The sequence below is a fragment of the Jaculus jaculus genome, chromosome 2 (genome assembly GCF_020740685.1).
Source record: "Jaculus jaculus isolate mJacJac1 chromosome 2, mJacJac1.mat.Y.cur, whole genome shotgun sequence".
Classification (NCBI taxonomy): Eukaryota; Metazoa; Chordata; class Mammalia; order Rodentia; family Dipodidae; genus Jaculus; species Jaculus jaculus.
Genome location: NC_059103.1, coordinates 62,065,610 through 62,085,168, shown reverse-complemented (window position 1 = coordinate 62,085,168; position 19,559 = coordinate 62,065,610). Strand labels below are relative to the sequence as shown.

Below are 19,559 nucleotides of genomic sequence, written 5' to 3'. Positions count from 1 at the left end.
AGCGTTTCAAGCAAATGGGCCTAGAAAACAAGCAGGGGTTGCTATCCTAATATCTAACAAGGTAGACTTCAATATGTTAGTCAAGAAAGATAAGGAAGGTCACATTATATTGATTAAGGGAACACTCCAACAGGAGGACATTACAATCCTAAACATATATGCACCTAACATGGGGGCTCCCAAATTCATCAAACAAACACTATTACTAAGGTCACAGATAACACCAAACACAGTGGTGGTGGGTGACTTTAACAACACACTCTCATCAATTGACAGGTCATCCCGGGAAAAAATAAACAGAGAAGCAACTGGACTAAATGAGGTCATAGAAGGAATGGACCTAACAGATCTATACAGGACATTTCATCCAAAGGCTGCAGAATATACATTCTTTTCATCAGCACATGGAACATACTCTAAAATAGACCATATATTAGGACACAAAGCAAATCTTAACAAATTCAGGAAAATTGAAATAATTCCTTGCATTCTACTGACCACAATGGAATTAAACTACAAATCAGTAGCAAGAAAGGCTATAGAGCATACACAAAATCATGGAAACTAAACTAAACAATACACTACTAAATGATGAATGGGTCAATGAAGAATCAAGAAGGAAATCAAAAAATTCATAGAGTCAAATGATAATGAGAACACAACATAGCAAAATCTCTGGGACACTATGTAGGCAGTTCTAAGAGGTAAGCTTATAGCCTTAAATGCCTATATTAAGAAATTAGAAAGGTCACAGGTAAACAACCTAATGCTTCACCTTAAAGCCTTGGAAAAAGAAGAACAAGGCAAACCAAAAATCAGTAGACAGGAAGAAATAAGAAAGATTACGGCAGAAATTAATGAAATAGAAACAAAAAAAAAAAAAAAAACAATCCAAAGAATTAATGAAAGAAAGAGTTGGTTCTTTGAAAGGATAAACAAGATTCATAAACCCTTATCAAATCTGACCAAAAGAAACAGAGAAGAGACACAAATTAATAAAATCAGAGATGAAAAAGGTAACATCACAACAGATTCCAGAGAAAATCAAAAAATCATAGGGACATACTATAAAAGCATATAATCCGCAAAGTATGAAAATCTGAAAGAAATGGATGATTTCCGTGATTTATATGACCTACCTAAATTAAATCAAAATGAGGTTAATCACTTAAATAGACCTATAACAAACATGGAAGTCCGAACAGTTATCAATAATCTCCCAAATAAAAAAAGCCCAGTCCCAGATGGAGTCACTGCTGAATTTTACCAGACCTCATAGGAAGAGCTAACACCATTGCTTCTTAAGCTTTTCCAGGAAATAGAAAAAAAAAAAAGAATTCTACCAAACTCCTTCTATGAGGCCAGCATCACCCTGATACCAAAACCAGGCAAAGATAAAAACAAAAAAAAAGAAAAGAAAATTACAGACCAATCTCCCTCATGAACATAGATGCAAAAATTCTCAATAAACTATTGGCAAACAGAATACAAGAGTATATCAAAAAGATCATTCACCCTGACCAAGTAGGCTTTATCCCAGTGATACAGGGATGGTTCAATATACGCAAATCTATAAATGTAATACATTATATAAACGGGTTGAAGGACAAAAATCACTTGATCATCTCAATGGACGCCGAGAAAGCATTTGACAAAATCATACATCCCTTCATGATAAAAGTCCTACAGAGACTGGGAATAGAAGGAACATATCTCAATATAATAAAAGCTATTTATGACAAGCCTACAGCCAACATATTAGTAAACGGGGAAAAACTGGAAGCTTTTCCACTAAAATCAGGAACAAGACAAGGGTGTCCAGTGTCCCCACTTTTATTTAATATAGTTTTTTAAGTCTTAGCCATAGCAATAAGGCATGAGACACACATAAAAGGGATACAAATCGGAAAGGAAGAGATTAAGTTATTATTATTTGCAGATGACATGATTCTATACATAAAGCACCCTAAAAACTCTACTAGCAAACTGTTAGAGCTGATCAAAACCTACAGCCATGTAGCAGGATACAAAATGAATACACAGAAATCAATAGCCGTCATATATGCTAACAACAAACCCACAGAGGATGAAATCAGAGAATCACTCCCATTCACAATTGCATCAAAAAAAAAAAAAATAAATAAAGTACCTTGGAATAAACCTAACCAAGGAAGTAAAGAATTTCTACAATGAGAACTTTAAAACACTCAAGAGAGAAATTGCAGAAGACACTAGAAAGTGGAAATACATCCCCTGTTCCTAGATTGGAAGAATCAACATTGTGAAAATGGCAATCTTACCAAAAGTAATCTACACATTTAATGCAATCCCTATCAAAATTCCAAAAGCATTCTTCATTAAATAGAAAAAACAATCCAAAAATTCATTTGAAATCACAAAAAAACTCAAATATCTAAAATATTACTGAGCAACAAAAAAGAGGCTGGTGGCATCACCATACCTGATTTTAACCTATACTACAGCGCCATACTAACAAAAACAGCATGGTACTGGCACAAAAACAGACATGTAGATCAGTGGAACAGAATAGAGGACCCAGATGTAAGCCCAAGTAGCTATAGCCACCTGATATTCGATAAAAATACCCAAAATACTCATTGCAGAAAAGACAGCCTCTTCAGCAAATGGTGTTGGGAAAACTCGATATATATATATATATCTGTAGATAGATGAAAATAGATTCTTCTCTCTTTCCATGCACAAGAATTAAGTCCAAATGGATTAAAGACCTTAACATCAGACCTGAAACTCTGAAACTGCTAGAGGAAAAAGTAGGGGAAACCCTTCAACATGTTGGTCTTGTCAAAGACTTTATGAATACAACCCCAATTGCTCAGGCAATAAAACCACAGATTAATCACTGGGACCTCATGAAATTACAAAGATTTTGCTCTGCAAAGGACACAGTGAAAAATGCAAAGAGGCAACCTACAGAATGGGAAAAAATCTTCGCCAGCTATATATCTGATAGAAGATTAATATCTAGGATATACAAAGAACTCAAAAAGTTAAATAATAAGGAATCAAACAAGCCAATCAAAAAATGGGCTATGGAGCTAAATAGAGCATTCTCAAAGGAAGAAATACAAATGGCATATAAGCATCTAAAAAAATGTTCCACGTCACTAGCCATCAGGGAAATGCAGATTAAAACTACATTGAGATTCCATCTCACTCCTGTCAGATTGGCCACCATCAGGAATACAAATGATCATAAATGTTGGCAGGGATGTGGAAAAACAGGAACCCTTCTACACTGCTGGTGGGAATGCAATCTGATCCAGCCATTGTGGAAATCAGTGTGGAGGTTCCTAAAGCAGCTAGAGATTGATCTACCATATGACCCCGCTATAGCACTCCTAGGCATATATCCAAAGGACTCATCTCATTTCCTTAGAAATACGTGCTCAACCATGTTTATTGCTGCTCAATTTATAATACCTGGGAAATGGAACCAGCCTAAATGTCCCTCAACTGATGAGTGGATAATGAATATGTGGCACATTTATACCATGGAGTTCTACTCAGCGGTAAAGAAAAATGAAGTTATGAAATTTTCAGAAAAATGGAATGACCTGGAAAGTATTATACTAAGTGAGGTAACCCAGGCCCAGAAAGGCAAGTGCCACATGTTCTCTCTCATATGTGGATACTAGCTACAGATGACTGGGCTTCTGCATGAGAATGAAAGTACTTAGTAGCAGAGGCCAGTAAGTTAAAAAGGAGACATAAAGGGAAGAGAAAGGAAGGGAAGCAGGTACTTAATAGGTTGATATTGTATCTATGTAAGTACAATGATTGTGATGGGGAGGTAATATAATGGAGAATGGAATTTCAGAGGGGAAAGTGTGGGGGGTGGGGAGGGAGGGAATTACCATGGGATTTTTTTTATAATCATGTAAAATGCTAATAAAACCTTTAAAAAAATAAAATAAAATAAAGTAAAATAAAATGAAAAAGAAAAAGAAAAAAGAAAAGTCTGCCAGCCAGACCCAAAAAGTAGCACAAGTGTCTGCACAGGCATGCTCACAGTTAAATAAATAAAAGCTTTTAGTCTGGAGGGATGGTGTGGTGGTTTGATTCAGGTGTCCCTCATAAACTTAGGTGTTCTGAATGCTAGGTTCCCAGCTGATGGAGATTTGGGAATTAATGCCTCCTGGAGTGAGTGTATTGTTGGGTGCGGGCTTAAGGGCCATGCCAGTGTTTGGCACACCCTCCTGTTGCTGTGGTCCATCTTCTGTTGGCCAGGGATGGGATGATGTCCACCCTCTGCTCATGCCATCGTTTTCCCCTGCCATCGTGGAGCTTCCCCTTGAGCCAGTAAGCCAAAATAAATCTCTTCTTACCAGAAGCTGCTCTTGGTTGGGTGATTTCTACCAGCAATGCGAACTGGACTGCAACAGATGGCTTACCTGTTAAGGTGTTTGCCTACAAAGCCAAAGGACCCAGGTTCGATTCCCCAGGACCCATGTTAGTTCAAGGTGACAAATGCATCTGGAGTTTGTTTGCAGTGGCTATAGACTGTGGTGTGCCCATTCATTCCCTCCCCTACCCCATCTCTTAAATAAATAAATAATAAACTTTTAAAAAGGAGCTACATGTGCTGGAGAGATGGCTTAGCAGTTAAGTGCTTGCCTGTGAAACCTAGGGACCCCAGTTCAAGGCTCCATTCCCCAGGACCCATGTTATCCAGATGCACAAGGGGGCTCATGCATCTGGAGTTTGTTTGCAGTGGCTGGAGGCCCTGGCACACCCATTCTGTCTATCTGCCTTTATCTCTCTGTCACTCTCAAATAAATAAATAAAAATAAATATTTTTTAAAAAACTACATAAGGCTAGAGAGATGGCTTAGCAGTTAAGACGCTTGCCTGCAAAGCCTAAAGACTTACCTTCCACTCTCCAGGTCTCATGTAAGTCAGACGCCCGAGATATTGCACATGTCTGGAGGCCCTGGCACACTAATTTTCTGTCTAATTAAAAAAATATAAAAAAGAAAGAATTGTATATATCCTGGAAAGTGACCACTTGTAGCATTTATTATTGAGATGCACTGTGAGAGAGTGTTTTGAGCATTGTTATAATTTATTTGCTTATATCACGTTCCTTTGAGGCACAGGCAGCTGTCATCCTCCTTTCTGGGAGGAGGAAATGCAGATGTGGAGAGGTTAGACAGTGTGTTGGTATGTCAACAGGCAGGTTGCAAAAAAAAAAAAAAAAAAAAAAAAAAAAAAAAGAGGCATTCCTCTCAGAGGGTCCTGATAAGCTGACTGCTGTTTCCCTAAGCCTTTTGACATGTAGGACCCAATGAGACCATAGGGTGATGGCCAAAACTCTCTAGAAGCAAAAGAAGCTCAGAAAAGAAGGCTGGATGGATAATTTATGAAGGCATGTGTAGGCCACAGTGAAGATGTATAAACCCTGGAGCTACTCATGGGACCCAAGAGGTCACCCTGTTTTTCGTATTAATAAATCAGTCACTTTTCCAAACCCCTTTATCCCTGATGCCCTGAAAAATGTTTTTTCTTTACACATTTTAAAATAAACGAAAGTAATGGACACAATCATTGAAAAAAGAGAAAGATTACATAAATCTATGGCTATATTTGTGTTTCTTTATCTGGCTCCTATTTTTACCAACATTTTCTTCAAACCACCCTTCACAGTGGGATCATTGGAATCCCAAAAATAGTCACTTGAGTTCTCCAGGGGTTGATCATTTTTATACTTTACTGTCATTCACTCAGACTGTCTGTCTCTGCCTTGCTTTCTTTTTTTCAGTAACATAAAAACAAAATGTAAGAATTTATTTTTTAGACAAAAGTAACAACCAAATAGGTGCTGACATAATAACTTAAGGCCTATTGGAAATGGAGGTCAAAAAGCTTTCCAAAGAGAAATGCATGAATGTTGCTCTACAGAGGTTCTAACCCAGTACAAAACCCACTGGCCATTCATAGTGGATTTTTCCTTTTTTTGTTTTTTTCTTTTGATTTGTTCTTCCTCTACAAAGCTATTGAAAATCATGGGGGGGGGGGTGGAGAGATGGCTTAGCAGTTAGGCGCTTACCTGTGAAGCCTAAGGATCCCAAATTCCCCAGGACCCACCTAGGCCAGATTCACAGTGTGGCACATGCATCTCGAGTTCCTTTGCAGTGGCAGGGGGCCCTGGTGTGTCCATTTCTCTCTCTCTTCCTCTTTCTCTCTCTGTCTGTCACTCATCAATCAATCAATAAACAAATAAACAAAAAGTCACTTTGGATGGACATAAATTTGACAATCTTAAGAATCTTACATGTAGATATTTTTCCATCTGAGTTTCTCTCTTCCCTCACCTGTCTTTGACAGCAACTATTGTGCATGTACAGTCTCTAATAAAAGTGTCTTCACCAAAATGTTTCCCAATAAGTTGTATTTTGGTTGTTCTCTAAGGTTTGAACCTCAAATTCAATTCCATTTTTTTATTTCTTTTATATATTTATTAGGCAGAGAGTGAGAGAGAATGGGGGTTCCCAGGGCCTCTATACATTGCAAACAAACTCCAGACACATGCATCACCTTGTGTATCTGGCTTATGTGGATCCTGGGGAATTGAACCTGGATCCTTTGGCTTTGCGGACAAATGTCTTAACCGCTAAGCCATCCCTGCAGCCAATCAGTTCCATTTTCAAAAGCAGCATTGGTAATGCTTTGGTGAGCATCTTCCAGTCCAAGTTTTGGTTCTGTGATTGCTTTATTATCCTGGCAGTATGGAAGGTGCCAGCTCAGCATGCTTTTGTAGCATTATCTCATACATCCTGAAATGATTCAGCACTCCGATAGGCATAACATACTGCATGTCTCTCCATTGTTTCAAATTAGATTTTACTTTGTCGCTGAATATTTTAGGAAATAAGATTGTTAATTTATGAGATATATATGGAAAGGTGGATAAATTATGAAAGTTAACAGGAGAACACAAAACAAGAGCAAGAGGTGTAGAAAAAGTATGGGATGGGCAGAAGGATCCTCATGACATGAGAGTGGAAGTTAGGCTAAGGAAGAAAGAGAGCTTGGAGGGGCATGATGAGATAAAAAGAACATAAGGGAAACAAATCAAATTTTTTGAAAAATGCTATAAAGAAAACTAATCCTGTATAAATTAAATTTTGTTTTATTTTGTTTTTCAAGGTACGGTTTCACTCTAGCTCAGGCTGACCTGGAATTTACTATGTAATCTAAGTGTGGCCTTAAACTCACTACAACCCTCCTACCTCTGCCTCCCAGGTGCTGGGATTAAAGGCATGCACCACCATGCCCAGCTAAGTTAAATTTTAAAAGAAGCAAACTAATTAAAAAAGAAAAATAGATAATCTTGTGATTCCTTTGAGGAAAAGGAAAGAATAGTGTATGTGAGGTTTCTTTTATAACCTTGACAAATAAATCCATCCCCAGGGCCAGCACAACCTGGGTCAACCCTGCTCAGAGTGAATATACTTACATGACTTGCTATAATTGTTCTTGGGCAGGAGTCAGAGATGGGCCCATTGATGACAGCCCCAGTACGACAAGATTTCAAATACATGAAAATCAAAATCAGAATTCTGGGATTCATGGCATAGATGATATGTTTCAGCTGTTTTCAGAAGGCTTCTTTATATTGAGATTATTTTGAAGGGTGCTCTCGACAAAACAATTATCACCATATAGGTGGAAGAGATCTCAGTTAAAAGTGTCTTATAATAAATTCTGACAACCCATACCACTAAAATGCCTGTTAATATGGCTGTCTGATTCTAAGGTTCCCACATTTGCATGGAAAACCTGACTTTTCACATGAACACATTGAACTCATACGTGTATATGATATGTTAGATAGTATTAGATGATAGAGATTTCAAAAGCTATCTACTATTTTGTGTCAGAGAATCTGATAATGACTTTGGCCTCTACTTGCAGTGTGATGAGCCACATTATATGAATGTCTCAAAGAAGACAGATATCTGACACTTAGTCCTGAAATTTTATAATTATTAACATTACCATTTTGAAAACTCTTTAACAGTTTAGTGTATGTGTGTGTGTGTGTGTGTGTGTGTGTGTGTGTGTGTGTTTCTGTGTGAATGCATTATGCATATGTCATGGTTCATGTGTGAAGGTCAGAGGACAACTTTTGGGTGAGTCCTTGCTTCTCATTCTTGTTCTGCTGTTCTATGTTGTACTCCCCATAACTTTCTAGGGAATTCTCCTGTCTCCCCTTCCCATCTCACCATCAAGTATCAGCATGTTGGGATTACAAAAATATGACACAGCTTCTGTGCTTTTATGTGGGGTTTGGGGATCAAACTTTATCACTCCAGATTGAGCTATGAACAATTTATCCATGGAGCCATTTCCCCAGCCCTAATCATTACCATATTTTAAAACCTATTGCAACCAATGATCTGGTTAGTTAAGAAGTCTGCTATTCAGGCCAGGACTCATATCAAGCTGACTCCAGTGAGTGGCTGCTCAAGGGTTTTTGTTTCTGCTAGGCACTGACTTGGCCTGTTAAGAGAAGAATCAGAGCTTAAGGAGAGCAGGGAAGAAGACAGTGGAGTAATGAAGAAAGGCACACTCAGAGAAGACAGGCAAGGACTCAGGGAGACAGTGTCTTCAACTCCATGAGCGACCTTGGCTGTTTTCTCTCTATAACAAATTGCCTTTTACTCCACATTTTGAGTTGTACCAGCTTATATAAACCTAAGCCTCTGATGGGCTCTAACTCTCTTCTTCCCATCATCTTCAATATGTAATCCTGGAAGAAATCAGAACACAGAACACTTGCATCTACATTCTTAGCCTCTCCTACCAGTGTCCTCTTACCAGCTCCACCTCCAAGAGAAATGAGACCATAATTGGGAGCATGGAAGCTATTTGAATACTCCACATAGGCCATTGTTCAGATCAAGAGAGCCTGATATTATCCAGAGTAGAGCTCTCTTGTCTCTAAGACCAGGGCTGCAAGGTCAATGGGCTGTGAATCCTCTTTCCTGACCAGCATAAGAGGCTTAGTCAGTGTTTGACTCCAACATTTAAGCTTCCTTGGACATCTATTAGTTTACTTAGTAGCATCCAATTTCTTTAGATTTAGTGTGTGTGTGTGTGTGTGTGTGTGTGTGTGTGTGTGTGTGTTGAGCATGCCCATGTGCATAGGCCTGTAGAAGCCAGAGGATGCACTGTGGTATCAGTCCTAGCATTCCAGTCCTCATTTGAGGCAGAATCTCTTGCTCACCATTATGTTCACCGGGCTAGCTGGCAAGGGAGTTTCTGCAGGGTTCTCTTATAGGTACGATGAAATTATGGATGCCCCCCACAGCATCTAGCTTCACATGTATTGGGAATCTGAACTTGCATACTTCTGCTTATGCAGGAAGCACTTTATCCCCTGAACTATCTCTCGTCCCCTCCTTAGATTTGTTTAAACCCTCTGGCATGGTTACAGTCATCCTTGATGTTTGTTTCCAGCTCTGCATGACCCTGTTCTGGCTATCGCATCTGAGAATATATTTGCTGTCCCTCATTGTCACCCTTGTGTCCACTTCAGGAGGTTCAGACTTTGAGTCAGTGTGCTGCTCTCTGAGCATGAGAGTTTCACCATTTCTGGGCAATTTGCAGAGGATCTCTCACACTTATGTCCCAGATACGACTCCTATGTTCCACTGGATGACATGACGTATATTCTAGAAAGTTTTTTCCTGTGGCTCCATCTGTGAGTGCTCTGGGAAGTCTCCACTAATTAAACTTATATTTACTGTCATGCTGACTTGGGAGAAGGAAGACATGGAGAAGGACAGCATGGGGACTTGGGAATGGAGGATAAAGGAGGACAGATTGTGTTAGTCTCTAGAGGAACAGAACCAATAGAATGACTTGTATTGAAAAGAGAATTGGGCTCGAGAGGTGGCTTAGCGATTGAGTTGCTTGCTTGCAAAACCTAAGGATCCAAGTTTGGCTCCTCAGAATCCACACAGGCCAGAAGCACAAGGAGACACATGTGCACAAGGTCTCACATGCACACAAGATGGCACATGCATCTGGAGTTAGATTGTAGTGGCTAGAGGCTCTGGCATGCCAATTTTCTCTCTCTCTCTCTCACTCATAAATTAAAAAGGCAATTCATTGGATTAGCTTACTTCAGTACAACAATAGCAGTCTGTAGGCTTGTGAATTAAGAATCCCAGTATCTGACAGCCACTGGTCTTTAGCCCACACTGGAAGACTGTGGAAACTTGGTTCTAATACCACAAAGGATAAGTGAACAGGAAAGATGCATGTGTGAAGGACTCATCAGCAAGCAGCATGGGCAGCCTTCTTTTTTCCCAGAACTTCCTTACATAAGCCTCTGCCCCATAAGTCCCTCAACTCTGGGGGAAATGTTCACTTTATAGGAAGAACTGGCTCCTGCAGTTAATCCTTTGTGGAGGGAATCTCAGAGCCCCAACCCAGAGGAATGTCTTTGGATTCCTAACCAGATCAAGTGGACAGCCCAACTTCACCATCACACAGAGTGTGATCCAATTTTATTCATCGCCTGATCAGACACAGCTCAAGTATGTGGGGCACAGTGGCTATTTTAGAGTCTGGCCACAGTAGACTGAAGGGCCATCTCCTCAGTCTGTGCAGAAGGGGTGAATAATACACAACTCTGGGAATTCTGTCTCTACTGAGTCAGTTTCCCTTGATTCATTATTTATTTGTCCAGCACAGACAGCCCTTCTGTGAAAAAACACTTTTCTCCTCCAGAAACCTGAGAGATGGACTTACCTCTTTTATCAGCATGTTTCATCATCTAAAGAGCGAAAAAATAGTTGGAAGGGGCCATATTTTGCTTGGAACAATCAGGCAAGTTTTAATCTTGACCCCAATTTGTGTAGGAGTTATGGTGGAAGGAAGAATTGTTCTCTCATGTTCCTAGGTTCACAAGACCCTGGAGAAGAATTGAGATTTGTTCTGGTCTGGTATTCAAAAATCCCTCCTTTGTGTTGTTTTCTCTTATTTCTTCCCCTTTATTTTATTTATTTGCAGAGAGACAGCAGGGGGGATGAGAGAGAGAGAATGAGAGAGAAAGAGAGAGTATGACTGTACCAGGACTTCCTGCCACTGCAAACTCCAGATGCACAACCCACTTTGTGGATCTGACTTTACATGGGCACTGTGGAATTGAACCCAGGCTTTTAGACTTTGGAAGCAGGTGCCTTTAACCCCTGACACATCTCTCCAGCCTTCTTTGTGTTGGCTTTTAGTGAAAGTCATTTGTAAGCCTGAGACCAAGCTGATCACAGCTTCGTTATGGGGTCCAGCAACTATCCTAAGCTTTCATGCATCACCCATTAGCCTCTACTTAAGAAGCTAGTTTTATACCATCATGGGTTACATAGGGACACTATCTCAAGAAAAACAAGCAGTGACAACAGGAAGAAGGAAAATCTAACTTCGCAAAGGGATAGTGCAGAGTTGGAAGTTATCCGACTGTAACCAGCTAAACTTTCAAGCTTTATTATACATGTTCAGCTTTCTCAGATTTGCTTTCACATGCCATCAGGTTCTTGTGTGGTTATTTATATGTTTACTAGCCAGTTATCTGTCAGTCAATATCCTCTCCTGCTTTCTCTTTTTTTTTTTTTTTTTTTTTTACCTGAGAGTACAAAGATCATGGAGAGAAACATCACAGCTGTTCCTAGCTATTCCCCTTTAAACTGTTTCATTAACAAGCTTCCTGAATGAATGTTTGTTCAGGAATGAAGAAATAAGTAGAAGGGTAGATGTGTGTCATTGGATGAATATTTCCCTGGCTTTTCCCAGTCATTCTAGGTAATAAAACTTCTATGACATATAGTAGTGTTGATAAGCCAGTAACTTTTGCTTTTAATTCCAGATCAAATGAGGAGATACACTGAGGGACATTACCCAAAAAGTGAAGCATTACTCCTCTTGGCTAACCCATTTTCTCTAAGTATACAATTTAAAACACTCAAGAACATTACCCTCAAGCTATGTCTCAAACTTGCTCTTTCTTTCTCAGATACTTTCACCTGTTTTTGACATGTGAGGATCAAGACTTAAGGCTCTAAATTGCTAAGGTTTAAGATTATCTCCAGTCAGCATAATACCTGACTAGGTGGGTTCTTTGAGAGTGAGGTGCATGTCATGGGCTAAGAATCTGCCCATCAGAATCCCTATGCTGAGCTCCTTCCCTGCTCCAACTGCCTCCCAGCCATGAAGTGAAGGAGTTGCATACCTTCAGGATTTTTTTTATCTGATCTGAAAACCTCAAACACTTTTTTTTTTTTTAATTTAATTTATTAGTTTTCTTTTCAGTAAATACAGGCAGTTTGGTACCATTATTTAGGCTCATCTGTGATCTACCCCCTCCCATTAGACCCTCCTTATTATTGAAAATGGGTCGTGCATTGTGGAGTTAGCCCCCAGTTATTAGTATGATAAATGTCTCTGAAAATCATGACCCAACATGTAACTCTGACATTGTTTCCGCCCCCTCTTCCGCAAGATTTCCCTGAGCCATGTTGGGTTCATTTTTGGTCTGCTTCAGTGCTGAGGTGTTGGGGGCCTCTGAGGCTCTGGCTCTCTGATTTGGTAGGAGTTGATTTTTCTCTGCATTGATCTCCTTCCCCTTTGTGCTGGTATCCAGTTCACAGGAAAACATCACCCTTGCTTATTTCGCCAGTTGTCCTTAGTTTCAGTTGGGCCCCTTCTGAGGTATGTTGGGGCAGCTCTCTTCTTAGGATCTGCATCTATCTGGAAAAGAGAAGCAGATTCTCCAACGGAGAGTAAGTTAGCACCCAGAAAATTGAGATAACACTTACTTTTTTGATAGACAGTTTGATAGGTGTAGGCCCTCTTATACCCCGTGATTGATGGTAGCTTGATATTGTAGAGTGGGCTTGTGTTTGGGTATGGTTCTGACTTGTTTCCCAGCTCCAGCTAAGGGTCTAGTACCACTGAGTGGATCAGTTAGCCAAATCAAGAGCAATTGATTCCTCACCATGGCTGTGTACCACTATTGCACTTGTGTGGGTATCACATCCGGTTAATTGTTGCTACTTAGGTTAAACAATGTGTTGCTTGGACAGATCTTGGTCACTTCCCCCAGTCGCCTATGTAGCGCCTTCTGGCACTAGACACACTGACTGTCTGGGGACTGACTCTCTCCTGGCTTCCAGCCATGTCATTCCTTTTTACGTGTCAGCTGCGTATGGAGTCTTCAGCAATAGGGTCTTACCACTGGCCTTTGGTGGGAGAAGTCTGTCATTGTTTTGGGAAACCTTGTAGGTTTCTCTGATCAAAAGCTCATTGTGGATTGTAGGCCCAAGCTGGAAGTGGGGGTTACAGGTCAGTGTCCACTAAGAAATTGAGGAAAAAGATAACTAATATACAAGAGTTAGAGAGGAGAGAGATAGAGGGGAGAGGGGGAGAGGGAGGGAAGGAAGATGTAGGAGATTTAGGTCAGTCTTGATCCTACCCTCTCCAGTGTCTTGTGGTTCAGGTGTTTCCTGTAAGGGACTAGTGAAGGTTCAGTCATTTGGTCTGTCTTTTAGGAAGTAGAATTTTATGGTACCATTGCCGTTTGGGTCCGGATTACTATTTTCCACCCTTTGAATCCCTCCCCGCCCACCCATCCATCTTATTGTCTAGTCCATGAGGTACTTGCTGGGTATGTAAGGCATCTTGGGCAAATTCAGGTTAGGTGTTGCAGATGAGTGAGACTATGTGTCGATTTTTTTTCTGTGATTGGGTAAGTTCGCTGAGAATGATCTGTTCCAGGTTCAACCATTTTTCCTCAAATTTCTTTATGTCGTTTTTTCTTACTGCTGTATAGAATTCCATTGTGTAGATATACCACATCTTTGTTATCCATTCTTCTAATGATGGACATCTGGGTTGATTCCAGCTTTTAGCTATTACGAATTGAGCTGCTACAAACATGGTTGAGCAAATCTCTCTGGCTTTTGGTTTGAAGGTTTTAGGGTACATGCCCAGTAATGGTATAACTGGGTCTGTTGGTATTTCTATAGTCAGCTTTTTCAGGAGTCTCCATATTGCTTTCCAAAGTGGTTGTACCATCCTGCATTCCCACCAACAGTGAATGAGTGTCCCTGCTTCTCCACATCCTCGCCAGCATTTATTTTCATTTGACCTTTTGATGTTGGCTATCCTTATTGGGGTAAGGTGGAATCTCATAGTTGTTTTAATTTGCATTTCTCTGATGATTAGGGATGATGAACATTTTCTTAGGTGTGTGTTTGCCATTTGTATCTCTTCCTCTGTGAATTGCCTGTTTAACTCTGTGCCCCATTTTGTGAGTGGGGTATTTGTCTTCTTATTGTTTAGACTTTTGAGTTCTTTGTAAATTCTAGAGATAAGGCCTCTATCAGTTGGATAACCTGCAAATATTTTCTCCCACTCTGTGGGTATTCTATTGGCTTTGTTTATTATATGCTTATCTGTAAAGAAACTCTTCAGCTTCATATGATCCCAATGGTTCAGTGACTGTTTAAGAACTTGAGCCACTGGGGTTTTATTCAGGAAGTCTTTTTCCATTCCTATATCATGGAAAGTACTTCCTAAATTTTCTTCCAGTAGTTTTCGAGTTTCTGGTCTTATGTTGAGGTCTTTGATCCATTTGGATTTGAGTGTTGTGCATGGTGAAATGTGTGGATCAAGTTTTAGTTTCCTGCATGTGGTTATCCAGTTTGTCCAGCACCATTTGTTGAAGATGCTATCTTTTTTCCAGTCTATATTGTTTGGGCCTTTGTCGAATATCAAGTAGCTATAGTTGCTTGGCCCAAAATCCGGGTCCTCAAGTCTATTCCATTGGTCTATACTCCTGTTTTTATGCCAGTACCATGCTGTTTTTATTACTATGGCTTTGTAGTATAACTTTATATCGGGTATGGTGATGCCACCAGAGGTATTTCTTTTGCTGAGGATATGTTTGGATATGCGAGGCCTTCTGCCTTTCCATATGAAATTTGAGATCATTTTTTCTATGTCTGTGAAGAACATTGTAGGGATTTTAATTGGAATTGCGTTAAATCTATATATTGCCTTTGGTAGGATTGTCATCTTCACAATGTTAATTCTGTCTATCCAGGAGCATGGGAGGTCTTTCCATCGTTTCAAGTCCTCCTCAATTTCTTTTTTGAGAGTTTTTATATTTTCGTTGTATAGATCTTTTACTTCCTTGGTTAACGTTATTCCAAGGTATTTTATTTTATTTTTTGCTATTGAAAATGGGACTATGTCCTTTATTTCTTTTTCTGTGTCTTTGTCATTTGCATATAGAAATGCTTCCGATTTTTGTGCATTGATTTTGTATCCTGCTACTTTGCTATAGGAGTTAATCACCTTCAGGAGTTTTGGGATGGAGTCTCTCGGGTCTCTTACATATACAATCATGTCATCAGCAAATAGAGCTAACTTAACTTCTTCCTTTCCAAATTGTATCCCTTTTATTTCCTTCTCCTGCCTTATTACTTGGGCTAGGACTTTCAGAACTATATTGAAAAGCAGAGGTGAGAGAGGACATCCCTGTCTTGTTCCTGATCTCAATGGGAATTCCTCCAGTCTCTCTCCATTAAGAATTATTTGGGCCTTTGGAGCTTTGTATATTGCCTTTATTATATTAAGATGTGAACCGGCCATGCCGATTCTCTCCAATGTTTTGATCATGAAGTGATGTTGTATCTTGTCAAAGGCCTTCTCTGCATCTATTGAAATGATCATGTGATTTTTATGTTTAAGCTTGTTTATGTGGTGTATTACATTGACAGATTTTCGTATGTTGAACCACCCTTGTGTTCCTGGGACAAATCCCACTTGGTCAAGGTGGATAATGCTTTTGATGTGTTGTTGGATTCGGTTTGCGAGAATTTTGTTGAGGATCTTTGCGTCTATGTTCATTAGGGAAATAGGCCGATAGTTTTCTTTTCTTGTGGCGTCTCTGCCTGGTTTTGGGATTAGGGTGATAGTAGCTTCATAGAAGGAGTTGGGTAGTTTTCCCTGTTCTTCAATTGTGTGGCACAGTTTTAGGAAGATTGGTTTGAGTTCTTCCATGAAGGTTTGATAAAATTCAGCTGGGAATCCATCTGGTCCTGGACTCTTCTTTTTTGGAAGGTTTTTTATTACTTTTTCAATCTCCATGAGCGTGATGGGTTCATTGAGGTGGTTGATCTGCTCTGAGTTTAGCTTTGGTAGATGATATGCATCCAGGAATTTATCCATCTCCTCCACATTTTCCAGTTTTGTGGAGTAGAGGTTTTTGAAATAAGTCCTGATGATTCTGCCGATTTCACTTATGTTTGTTGTGATCTCTCCTTTTTCATTTTGAATTTTGTTAATTTGGAGTCTCTCCTTTTTTTGCTTGATCAAATTGGCCAGAGGTTGGATCGCGCGGGGGAGGGGGTGAGGGGGTCCAGGGGGTCGCGGGTAGCGCAGGGGGCGTGGAGCACGCTGAGGTAAGATGGAGTGCTGGATGCTGTGGGACGCTGGGGGGCAGTCTGGATGCGTGGCGGGGATGGGGTGCACGGGGGGGGGGGCTCGAGGAGCGCGGGGGGTGGGGCGCGGGGAGTCTCGGGGCACGCGGGGGGATCGGGGCACACCTGGGCGCCCGGGCGCTGGACGCTGTGGGGCGCTTTGAGCGCCCCGTCGCGTGTGGGTAGGGAGTGTTGGGTTCGCTGGGGGGGGAGGCGGGGGCGGGGCACGCGGGGGAGGGCTCGAGGCGCGTGGGGGTGGGGCGTGGGGGTCTCAGGGTGCGCGGGGGGGGGGCGCGGGGGTGCGGGGCACGCCTGGGCGCCCGGGGCGCTGGGCGCTTGGGGCGTGCCTGCTGTGTGTGGATAGAGAGCACGGAACGCGCGGGGGGTGGGGCGCGCGGGAGGGTGGGGCGGGCGTGGGGTGGTCTCGAGGCACGCGGGGGTGGGGCGCAGGGGTCTTGGTCGCGTGGGGGCGCGGGGCAGGCCTGGGTGCCCGGGGCGCGGGAAGCCTTGGTTCGCTTGGGCCGCGTCTGCCGTGTGTGGATAGGGAGCGTGGGGCGCGCTGGGGGGAAGGGGCGTGCTGGGGGGGTGCGGGGGGGGTGTGGCGGGTGTGGGGCACGGGGGTTGTGGGGTGCGCTGGGCCGCCGGGGCGCGTGGGGCTTGGTGTGCACGGGGCGCCGGGCCGCTGGGCGCGGGGCCTTGCCCGATGCAGTTATCTGCGGCGGGCGGGGTGGCGGGGCATGGGTCGCGGGGGTGTGTGCTTCCCTCTTTTACCCCGATCTGTGCCCTCCCTCTTCAGAAAGTTCCTAATTTCTCTTGAATACTTACCTTTTTTCCCTCGTTGTTTGTAGTGCAGCTAGGCGGTCGCCATCTTGACCGGAAGCCCAGAACCTCAAACACTTTTAAAATCTGTAGTTTTAAAAGGAATGTATGATTTTATTTTATTTTATAGTTCTTTATCTGATATAGCATAGACATAACAATCTAAATGAAACTTTTTAATCATATGATCTTCAGTTTTTAGCCTGAGGAAAGGGGAAATCCTGATTGTTATAAATGAATCTTATGTTTCACTCAAGTGTAACGGTTTGAATATTATTTTAACATTGACTTTCTTGGTCTATGGTAGAAACATCAGGGATCAACTGTCTTGGAATAAAAGTAAGGAAATAGAGCTGGAGAGATGGCTCAGTGGTTAAAACACTAACTGAAAAGCCTAAGGACCTGGATTCCATTCCCCAGGATCTATCTAAAGTCAGATGTGCAAGATGGTGCGTGTAACAGCAGTTATTCACGTGGGGAGAAGGCAGCATGCTCCATTCTTTGTCCTGCAATGACTCCCGCAGGTCAGGCAACGCGGAAGCATCATGGAAGCGTCTTGTTTAGTTGGGCCGCAGTAATGACAGGAATGCCAAAAAGTGGAAAAAGGGGAGCGGTGGCCAAAGATAGAGGAAAGCCCAAAACCCAGCCAGAAGCCAAGAAGAGTAAGGCAGGGACAAAGAAAAATGAAAAAGAGGCAGCCGGTGTGGACTCACCAGACCAATCTTCCACACTCAAAATCTGCTCCTGGAATGTGGATGGGCTTTGAGCCTGGATTAAGAAGAAAGGTTTAGATTGGGTAAAGGAAGAAGCTCATGATATTTTCTGCCTCCAAGAGACCAAATGTTCAGAGAACAAACTCCCAGAAGAACTTCAAGCACTGACTGGCCTCTGTCACCATTACTGGTCAGCTCCTTCAGACAAGGAAGGATACAGTGGGGTAGGTCTACTTTTCTGGCAGTGCCCAAAGTTTCTTATGGCGTTTGTAAGACCCTGTTAATTCTCAACTCATGCTCCCAGTGTTTTATTCCTATATTCTCTGCTTTGTATTTTTAATGCTGACTGTTTAAACCATTTCTGTAGGTGAGGAAGAGCATGATCAAGAAGGCCGAGTGATTGTGGCTGAATTTGACTCGTTTGTACTGGTAACAGCCTATGTACCTAACGCAGGCTGCGGTCTGGTAAGACTGGAGTACCGCCAAGGCTGGGATGAAGCCTTTCGCAAGTTTCTGAAGGGTTTGGCGGCTCACAAACCCCTTGTGCTATGTGGGGACCTCAATGTGGCTCATGAAGAAATTGACCTTCGTAACCCCTAGGGGAACAAAACGAAGGCTGGTTTTACTGCCCAGGAGTGCCAGGGCTTTGGGGAACTGCTGCAGAATGTGCCACTGGCTGACAGCTTTAGGCACTAATACTGCCTATGCATACACCTTTTGAGCTTACGTGATGAATGCTCGGTCCAAAAATGTTGGTTGGCTCCTTGATTACTTTTTGTTATCCCATTATCTTTTACCTGCATTGTGTGACAGCAAGATTCTTTCCAAGGCTTGGCAGTGATTACAGTCCTATCACTCTGTGCTTAGCACTACTCCTCTCCTATAAAAATACAAAATCTTCAACCAGATTTCCTTTAAGTTCAAGGTTTCTATTTTACAGATACTCCTCAAACTTTTTGTACAAAACAGGCAAAACTGATGACTTTCTTTGAACAACAAAGTAAAAATAAAAGGCCATAGTTCCAAAAAAAAAGATGGTGTGTGTGTCTGGAGTTAGTTTTCAGTGGCTAGAGGTCCTGGTGTGGGTGTGTTCATTCTCTCCCTCTCTCTTTCCCCTCCCCCCCTTCTCTCTTCTCTCTTTATCTTAAATAATTAAATAAGTGAAATATTGTTCAGAAGATTATGGGGGTTTTCTGAGGTCACATAGCCATGGTTTGAATTGCTCCTCAAATCTAAACCCACCTCTTCTCTCTGTCTTAGGCTTGCACCACAGAAATAAAGAAATTTCCTTGTGGCTGTTGAGGAAAGAGCCAGGCTCTTCCCCATGGAGGCTGGGATACACTACACTGTGGTCTCCTAAGGTATATTCTGCATGGTTGAACTGTTCTAGAGCATTTATCCTGCTTAAGAATCCTGTGCATATGCTGTCATACACAGATATAAAGGAATGAGGTGGAAAACATTCATTTTCTTACCACTAGCATCTACTTTTATG

The 19,559-nt window shown here is 41.7% G+C and overlaps 1 pseudogene; it reads left to right on the top strand.

The window, feature by feature from the left end:
- The first annotated feature begins 17,937 nt into the window (after nt 1-17,937).
- Nucleotides 17,938-19,056, top strand: LOC101607052 (annotated as a pseudogene).
- The last annotated feature ends 503 nt before the right edge of the window (nt 19,057-19,559 follow it).